This window comes from Cydia strobilella, chromosome 1, assembly GCF_947568885.1.
Source record: "Cydia strobilella chromosome 1, ilCydStro3.1, whole genome shotgun sequence".
Taxonomy (NCBI): Eukaryota; Metazoa; Arthropoda; class Insecta; order Lepidoptera; family Tortricidae; genus Cydia; species Cydia strobilella.
In genome coordinates this window covers 4,836,931-4,847,048 of record NC_086041.1, presented here as the reverse complement: position 1 = coordinate 4,847,048, position 10,118 = coordinate 4,836,931, and the positions used below count along the sequence as shown (strand labels likewise).

Sequence of the window (10,118 nt, the reverse complement as noted above, 5' to 3'; positions counted from 1 at the left end):
CCGCGTGGACGCAAGGGGCCGGCGGGACGCAGTCTGTTTGACGCCGCTAACCTGTTAGCATGGGCGCGCCGCGGTCGCGCCTTGTGTTTGGCCAAGCCTGTAAAGTCCGACCATGCTAAGTTTTTACGTCAAGTGCTAATTCAAATATTTATGACATTATTACTGCAAACTTAGCGTAGACAGACTAAACTTATTCATAGGTTTACTTTCCTCTGTCTATAGTCATTTGACAGCATTCTTAGGTAATGTAAACTTCAAATTTTAAGATACCCCTTATACTCCAACGATGTCACAAAATGGAAATATCTCACAAAAAAAAGGATGACACTTTTTAACGTTTTATATAACCGTGTACTGCGTAGTTCAGTTCTACTCTATTATAATAAACAGTTAATGTCATATTGCAATTAATAAATTCTTAACTAGTTTAAAATAAGAACAATATCCCCAGTAATTAAAATTCTATTTATTAAATTCTAACACATTTGAGTAAAATGCAAAGCTGCGGTCACGTTCCAGCACAAATAAGAACATACGACCGCTTCCCCCACTCCCACCCCCTCCTCTCCAAAGACCGTAAAAATCTCTTTTTACAATCGTGGTACAGGGAAACGCTCTCTTCGCGCGTACCAACTATTCCACGGCACATGTACAGTCAACTTGACTTAAAATACCGGTAAATGATTATTGTGTAGGTATTTGGTGTAGTTTATAAGCTTCAGGGACAATTATTTGATAAACTGTTGTGTTATTTACGATCTTTCTTCTAGCGTAGAAAAATAAGTCCCTAATACCGGTCCAAACGTAATTTTATTTAGAGCCTGACCAGCAATATAATATACTAGCTGTGCCCGCGGCTTCGCCTGCGTGGAATTCGGTCTGTTTCAGTAAGCGGCTAATTCACCCCTAATTTATCTCCCTGTCCCCTGGAGACAGAACTTAAAGTAAAGTTGACAGATGGATACGCTAGAGGACTGTAGTCCAGATAAAATATTTTACAATTAGGTACCTACCACCAAAGATAGATATAACTCCGTAATAGATGGATACAGTCTAAGGAAAAAACGTGCCTCGAAAATCACGAAAGTTTGATTCTCGATCAGATGTCGCTACTACCTTTTGCCTACTCTCGTATAGAGGGCGTTGACGGTTTCGTTTGTTATTATCTAACAATTTTAACGCATATCAGTGAAAGAACATGGGGCAAAATAAAAAAATTATTAATGCAAATAAAAAAGATCGTTTATCCATATTTAAATACATTTTATCGTATTTTAATAAATCTTCATTTTTAGTTTTAAAGTGTGTCGATAGATGGCAGTGAATTTACTGTGGTTACAAAATTTACTATGACAGTACCGTTCTATAATATTATATCCTCTTTGCTACCACTAAATAAAATTACACTACAAAATGAATATTTTTTTTGCCCTTATTCAAATTTTTGTCGTGATTTAAATGGCATAGAGTAGTATAGGTGTATTTCGAACGTTACAGTACCATTTTTGTTTAACGTCCTTGACTGTACCTATGCAAATCGGGTACACTACATAATTCCGAAATTTTTTATTTCGAATTTTAGAATGTCGAATTTTATCATTCCGATTTTTAAATGCTCGACCCATCAAAATTCCGACTGTCATAATTACGAATGATGAAAATCACGAAGATTTATATTTCCGAAAACCCAAAAAGCCGAATATTGTAAATTCCGAACTACATAATTCCGACTATAACAATTCCGATGGTGGCAAACACCGAATTTAACATTTACGATTTTCAAAATCACGAATTCGGAATTGCCCTTATTCCGAATTAACGTGATTCCTATTTTAAATATCCCAATTTTTAAATTTCCACTTTTCTGGCAACAGTTCGTTTTCTTGGGGGTCGCAGTTCTAACCTAACCTAACCCACTTTTCTGGCAACAGTTCGTTTTCTTGGGGGTCGCAATTCTAACCTAACCTAACCCACTTCTGGCAACAGTTCGTTTTCTTTGGGGTCGCAGTTCTAACCTAACCTAACCCACTTCTAGCAACAGTTCGGGTTCGCAGGTTCGCAGTTCTGTCTAATTTATTTATGCCGAATTTTTATGCCAAACATATTTTATGCCGAATTTAACATGATGCGGCACGACAGGTACCCGTAATAATTACTAAAACGTGAGTCTTCATTTGAATATCACGGATTTCATTTTTCCGATCTTGTAAAAAACCGAATTTCTGAATACCGAATTATTTTATTTCCGATCGGACAATGATTTTTTAGAATTTAGGAATTCGGAAAAAAAAATATTTTCGGAAAAGTGTAAAATCGGAACTTTAAGCTTTCTATCAAGTGACAATCGGATTTTAAGTTTTCGGAAATAGCACATTCGTGATTTTATTCCATCGTGTTTTTAAAAATCGTAATTTTGATATTTCGGACTTATAAATAATCGGGATTATGAAAGTCGTGGTTATAAAAATCGGAAAAACATATTTCGGAATATTTGGGTGTTCCCAACAAAATCATGTCATCCAAATCGGTCCTCCAGTCAAATCAGTCAAATGACGCCGGCGGCGGGCAGCGTCTGCCCCTTTTTTTTTTTTCGGAGTTTGAAATGCATCTGCCCCTACGACTTGTTGATGGTCATAGCGAAGCAGACGCTCACGGGGACCTGTAGGCGCTTGAAGCGGAACGGGAAGTTGCTCGGAATGAGAAGGATACGCGGGATGAACACGGCTTCTCCGGCGCCACACTCCGTCAGGATCTGCGCCTACATATGTATTACGTACGATATATTTGGGATCACAATCGAACTCGCGCTGGCTTGCCGTTTCAGCCGAAAGCGAAGCGACCTGCCTGGCTAGAGCGCCACTGAGTCTCTCACCGTGGTTTTTCTCAGTCTCCTGAGACCGTGCCCCTTGTGGCCGCAATGCATTGCGAGACTTTTGCGAAAGATTCGATTTTTTTCGGCAAGGCATGGTAACGCGTTTAAGTCCCAAATCGTTTGACATTTACTGAAAAATGATTTTTTTAAAGTACCCACCTTCGTGACCATTATTAAGAGGAAAGGGCACGGCCGCTTCTCCATGCAAACGCAGTCTCCATTTTTTTGGTTAAAAACTACCCTATGTTCTTCCACGGGACTCAAACTATCTCTATACCAAATTTTATCTTAATCGGTTTAGCGGTTTAAGCGTAAAGAGAAATTAAAAAAAGTTTTTTCATATTTTTTGTGTTTTCACTCGGGAATGGTGTCATTTTGATATCATAAATGAATTCGGCATACCCGATTTATACAAAATCGATACCTAACTTGGCCTAGTAGCTAAAATGATATAGTTATCAAGATAAAGTTTTTAACCGCTTTTTCACCACCATGGGGGATGAATTTTTAAAAACGCTGAAAGTAATTTTCTTGCTTTTTAATATAATAACGTTTTGCAAAGTTTTAAGTTCCTAGCTTAAAATAAAATTTGCACCCCAAGACAAACTTTCATCCCCTTTTCAACCCCCTGAGGGGTTAAATTTCCAAAAACGTCAAAATTAGTTTTTTGTAATCATCTATCATACCTTTCTAAGAAGTTTCAAAGCATTTGTAATGGATTCAAACTTTCAACCCCCTTTTAACCCTGTTAGGGGACGAATTCTTGAAAACGCTAAAATCACTTTTCCTGTATTATAATAATATGCTCATTATACAAAGTTTCAAGTAACGCACTCAAAAAAAAATTGATCTCCATACAAACTTTCAACCACTATTTCACCTCCTTAGGGGATGAATTTTCAAAAACGCTGAAATTAGTTTTCTTGTATTTCAATAATATATCTTCTTACGAAGTTTCAAATTGCTAGCTTAAAATAAATCTTGAACCCCATACAAACTTTCATCCCCTTTTTAACCCCCTTAGGGGTAAAATTTCTCAAATTTTTATAGCCTAAAACCTGGCCGTGGATTTTTTCGACAGATTAGTAAAGTTTGCATCAAAATCCGTTCAGCCGTTTTCATTTGTAGCGCGGTCAAATAAACAGACAAACAGATAAACAGACAAACAGATAAACAGACAAAAATTCTAAAAACTGTTGGAATGTGTTCTGTTATCGATTCTAAGTATCCCCAGGCAATTTTTTTTCGAATATCTTCCATGTACAGACTTTCGACCCTCTTCCGCTTTATTATATGTATAGATAGATAGATAGATGATCACGCGCCATGTTGCGGAATTTCAATGGAACTATTTTTTTCATACTATACTGAACTGTCACCCTATACATAAGAATGAACAGCGCCCTCTTGACAATGATCATATATTACTGGTCAGGCTTTATTTATCTACGTAACAGTAATGCAAGGAATAAACTGGTCGTAATAAGTATAATATGTGGACCATACGCAAAATAGGCGCCAGTCGTCGAGTTGCGGAAAATCGCCCGAACTACAATACAATACAATGTGGACCATTACACTTAAAACGACCGTGAATGATATGGCAAATAGGTATGATACAGTTATACCCAGATCAGCAATACACTGTATAAACAATTACTCCGTGGCTGGTGGCTGCAAGATGCCACTAGTCGTCGCTCCCGCCTTGTGCTTGCCCTTTTATGACGTTCGGTTTGATAGCTCCGGATGTATGTCACGCTCAGTGTTGTTAGGATCGTCGACGTGGTGTTGCCAAAATGGCAACATCAACACCATCAAAACTAATACACAACTGTAGCACTGTCAAATAAAAAATTAAATCATAATTATCATTAACTAGGTTTGAATATGTTGCAACTTATAGGGTTGCCATACGTGCCCGTACGCCGCCGGGACATGTCCCCGTTTGAAACTTGGTGTCCCGGTGTCCCGGCCAATAAGAAAGCCCCCCGCGATAAATAAAAAAAACTATTATCCCGGTCGATGCCCCTATAGTTATGGCAACCCTAAACTTACATCACATGTGTTAAAACGTTCCGGAGATCCAGAAATGCTCAGCAAATTTTAATAAACCTGTTTATACTAGTCTAGTTCTGAGAAGAAGGCTAAGAATATCGCAAAGCACTAATGGTCTATTTAAGTATTTAAAACACCTTCAATTGAATTGCACTGTGTTCCCCGAGAGTACACTGGCCGCAAATTTAAAATGCACTGATTTAGCCACAGCTAGGTGATAGTGGATTTTTATTACACTGGAGGGTCTTACATAAGCATTTTATTTACACTTTTAAGAGAATGCTGAATACCCGCTGCCGTAAAATGTGGCAAATAAGTCTTGTATTTTGCATTTACGATTACATTTTGCATAAGAGAAATTTAATATCACGCTATACTTTGTTTTTTTTTTGTTAAATATTTGGCTAGTTAGAATACAGTCATAAAAATAGTTTGCTCTTAGTACCGGGGCACTAAAACGCTACTTATATCTAAATATTAATATCTTCTTTGTTCCACACATTTTGATGTGCTAACGAGCCTTGTCTTATTCTTTTTTTGCACAGAAAGTTCACTTTTGTAAAATGTTTAGCTTTCGTTTTTCTCCTGGTTTCCCTGAAAGCGAGTCGCAGCAAGATGTCACGAGTCACGACTCAAGCTTTTTAGTGTTCTTTTGTTATTGGCAATTCGATAATTGTTATGCATGTAAAATTTGTATGCCGTTATTTGTTTAGAAGCATGAAATATTAGTCATTTATTATTATTTCTATCTTCTTTTTATATTAAACCTAAAAAAGTTTTTTTTTATACCACGTCGGTGGCAATCAAGCATACGGCCCGCCTGATGGTAAGCAGTTACCGTAGCCTATGGACGCCTGCAACACCGGAGATATTATATGCGCGTTGCCGACCCTTTAAATTGGAAATGCTAGAAAAGATGAATGTAGTAATAGAGAAATTCAAAAAAAATTTGTTTTTAGAAAATCCAATTTTAGAACGATTCAGCATTCTTCATTGTTACAAAGTAGAAAATAGCAAAGTATCCGCTCCATTCGCACTAATACCTACTCTTACCCTATTACTATTTTCATTATGTAAAAAAGTAAATTGTTTTACACCAAATAATCTCAATTTCTTTACTCGTAACCATTTTTCAAATATCTAGGTAAAACGAATCTTAGTCATTGAAAAAATGTAGGTATTGTAAGAGGTTTTACGGGTCCCTGCTGTGTTAGCTCAGTTTTGAATAAACTAAAACAAATCGCTCGCAAAAATTTAAGTTAATATTTGGTTGATTTCCGAAATGAAACTGTTGCTAATCAATTTTCCTAGGCGATTGAAAATATCAAAAACCTGTGTATTGTCTAGAAATTAAACGAAAATTGGACTATTGTTATATGTATCATTGGGTCTCAATACTCAAACATTGCACCTATCGTTCGCGGGCTCACACCTCCAACCCGAGCACTGGCGAGCCGCCAGCCGGTTGTTATCCAATTGTTGCGCCTAGGGCTAACAGAGATATACATATTATGTCACAGGGCGGACACGCCATCCATAGTATCGTCAAGTGTGGTAACTGAAGACAGATGGGGTAATTATTAGAAAAAAATACCCTAAAACTGGTAAATCCTGATTCAAAGATTATAAGTAGGTACACTGCCGTCAGCCACTGTCATATACTTGGGAAATAATTTATTTGTATTGTTTTGTTTGTCCCCATTTATTCCACTTGACGGTACGGAAATCACTTCTTGCTCATGAGCCATGAAATTGCTTGAAAAAAATTGTACCCCTTTAGTTTGGGAGCAAAAGCCAAATGAATTTGCCGTAGAGCATCTCACCACCAACCCCTACCGAATTCCAGCAATGGGTATTTACGTTTGCAGCAAACGAGAGGTTGGAGAAAGAGCTCGCGTCTAAAGCAGAGTTCCGACGAGTTAATGTCGCACTAAAATTAATTTAGGCTCCTGACGACCCGCGTCCTACACGTAGGACATAGGCTTTAATTAAATTTTGACTCTGTCAACTTAACAGAGTTCAATTTAAGCTGGCAAATATTGAAACCCGGTCGTCAGGAGGTTAACATGGAGGCGTCTTCTGATTGTATTTCATAACAGGATATGAATTTAATCTGGATTTGTTAAAGATATATCTGTCAGTGGTTGATAACGCGATACTGTAAATACTCTAGATTATTTTTTAACACAAATGCGAGATCAGTTTAAACTTAATATCGCGATCGTTCTTTTATGTTCAAAATTAGGTTGATCGGCGAGGAAAAAAGCGTTTCTTGGCGAATTTACGTGCCGGAGCGAAGATTATCGCGCGATATATAGATTAGGTAAATTTTCGGTATTTCTTTTCTCCTCAAATATAGCGCAGTCCTCGGAGAGACATAACGAGGCGCCGCGAGAGACGGGGTAAGGAATGGACGGATATCGATGAGTAACAAGTTAAAGGTAAATTAATACGATTTTTAGATGTGAAATGTACTCAATGCTGAGGTTTTCTCATGAAACTAAGGGTTCTTCAAAAGGACCTTTTAAAGTATTGCCACACCTGGATTTGTAAGCGTCCATAACTATGGTAACTGCTGAGCATTAGGTGGGCAGAAATTTCAAATTGAATAGTTTGGCTTACCGTTTTTGGTATTTTGCTGGCGACATGCAAAGGCCTCCGCTAATTCCCTGTTTTCTTTTAAACAACACTAATATGTAACCTATTCCTGAAGGTTGAGGCGGAAAATTTGGATTTGCTTTATACGTGTGGTTTCTTCAAGAGGGCACAATGACACTGTGCCTGTAACATTTAAAAATGAGTTACAATATTTAAAGGTAAAAAAATATTAAATCCAAATATCATTAGCGTCATTTTATAGGACAATCTTACACAAATCGACTTGTGGGGCTAGCCACAGTAAGCTTAATAAAACTAGTGTTGTCAGTAGGTACCGAACGACGATACTTATATATAAATATATATGAGAATAAAATGTATCGAAAATCTCATGCAAGTTCCCGCACCGCCTTAGTGGCACTCTGGGCAAAAAATGCCTTTTATTTTATTGTATGCCGACAGCGTCCCGCCCTGGCGTCAGTAAATTGTCCGTGGGCAGATAACCGCTTTCTTTTTTACGGCAAAATCGAAAACATTAGACTTGTAATCGGCTAACGAGGCCCTTCGGGACTCCGGTGTGGCCAGAGCAACAGGCGTTTGGATCAAACACCCATCTACCTGCCTGTTTTTATTTATTTTGTGTGATAAAATAAAGTGGGTCAGTGGATTTAGTCCACCGAATAATTAAGGACTTTTGAGAGGCATATAATTCATTCGGTTGTCATTTGTATTTCCGGATTGCTGGCGATTTGAAAATTGTATGTTGATCATAATCATAATTTTGACACGACATTTCATACGATTTTCATTGCGGGCTCCATGTGGGCTCAGCCAACAACAGAATAAGGTATATAGGCTTTAGTTATGTTTTTATAATGATTTCTCGTACGGTTGTTTACACTTTTAATTTCAAATTAATCGCCTTTATAATTATTTAATGGATGCTCAGAGAAGCATGTCACTCAACAGCAACGTCAAAACTTTACATCGCTTAATAAATAAAAAAATAGACAAAAACGCTGCATATCAGCAGAAAAAAAACCTAATGAAACTGTCTACACGTCATCAGAAAGAGTTCAAGCACGCATTAATATAAAGAGTGACGGCCTAATTAAGTTTTCTCTATTCTAAAACACACACACACACATAGCCAGGAAGACTGGAGACAACCTGGAAAAACTCATGGTCACTGGTTCGGTGGAAGGAAAGAGAAGGGGCCGCAGTCCAACGCGGTGGTCCGACCAGGTTAGCAAATCGCTATCCATCAAGGTCCATGATGCCTTAGAAGTCGCAAGAGATCGAAATGCCTGGAAATCTGCTATCCGGTATCATGTGCTCCACGTAGGAGGTCACGACCCTCAGCACTGAGGAGAACGAAGCAAGGAGGAGGAGGGGATTCTAAAAACTTTCAGTTTGCACCTCTTACTTTGTGATTTAACCGCATCAATATGTGGAGTCAAATTCGAAGAATGGATCTTACACATCTGGTACAAACAGTAATGGCGTTATAATTATAAACAAGTCGTTGATAATCGTTTGTCCATCCGCTGTCTGTCATTTTGACATGTATGTTTGTTAGTAAGAGTAAAAATTTAAGTCCTTATGAATATTAATATGGTATGAATATTAATTACCGTTTTGACATGTAAAATTTGTAATTTTATGAATAAAGGAATATGAATATATTGCTAAGTTTTATAAATTAGGGGGTTCATCTTTGCTGAAACTATTAAATTATTAAAAAAAGATATCCAGGTCGATTGTTCAAATAAAATCTCAGTTGCATAATTAGCCTCATTCATGAAGGTTTACAAAAGTATTTTTATTTTTTCCGGTGTTCAAACGATATATATTATGATTACAAAAATAAAAATAAAATCATGCATGGAGCTAATTGTTCAGGTTGTGTTGTAGAGCGAGTGCTAAGCTAACTGACAGTAGCCTTTGGGAAATCTTCGTTGGATCCAATTAAGCGGTGCCAGACTCACTATGCACCCTTCCGTGAGCAGGGACTATTCTTGAAGTCTGTTTTAAAATAACAGACAAATTAGCGACGACAAAGTTGCGTAGAAGGTTCACGAAATAATTTCACGAAGGAATGGATGAAGGAATAAGTATCCATACTAATATTATAATTATAAATACGAAAGTGTGTCTGTCTGTCTGTTACCTCTTCACGCTTAAACCGCTGAACCGATTTAGTTGAAATTTGGTAGAGAGATAGTTCGAGTCCCGGGGAAGGAAATAGAGTAGTTTTTATCCCAGAAATCATCGTTTAAGGGGGTGAAAAGGGGGGTGGAAGTTTGTATGGGAAATCGATAAAAAGCAGATTGGGCAAAAAATAAGCTACCCAAATTACTAACCCCACGCAGACGAAGCAGGACGCAGAAAAGCTAGTTTAAAATAATAAGGAATAATGAAAAAATATTCATCAAGTAAAATATACATGTGTAGACTACTCAGAAATCGACTATTGACATGGATTCAGAAACTCCGTTTGTATGGGAAGGTGAAATTCGGCTGAGCTTGCTGGAGACAAGAAGTGGTGCGTGGGCAATAAAATATATATTTTATCCCGATTTTTTAGATATAC

At 37.5% G+C, this 10,118-nt stretch overlaps 1 long non-coding RNA gene across 1 annotated transcript in view; it reads left to right on the top strand.

Moving 5' to 3' along the window:
- Positions 1-10,118, top strand: part of LOC134754704 (uncharacterized) — a 107,536-nt gene that overhangs the window by 83,561 nt on the left and 13,857 nt on the right. The window lies entirely within an intron of this gene.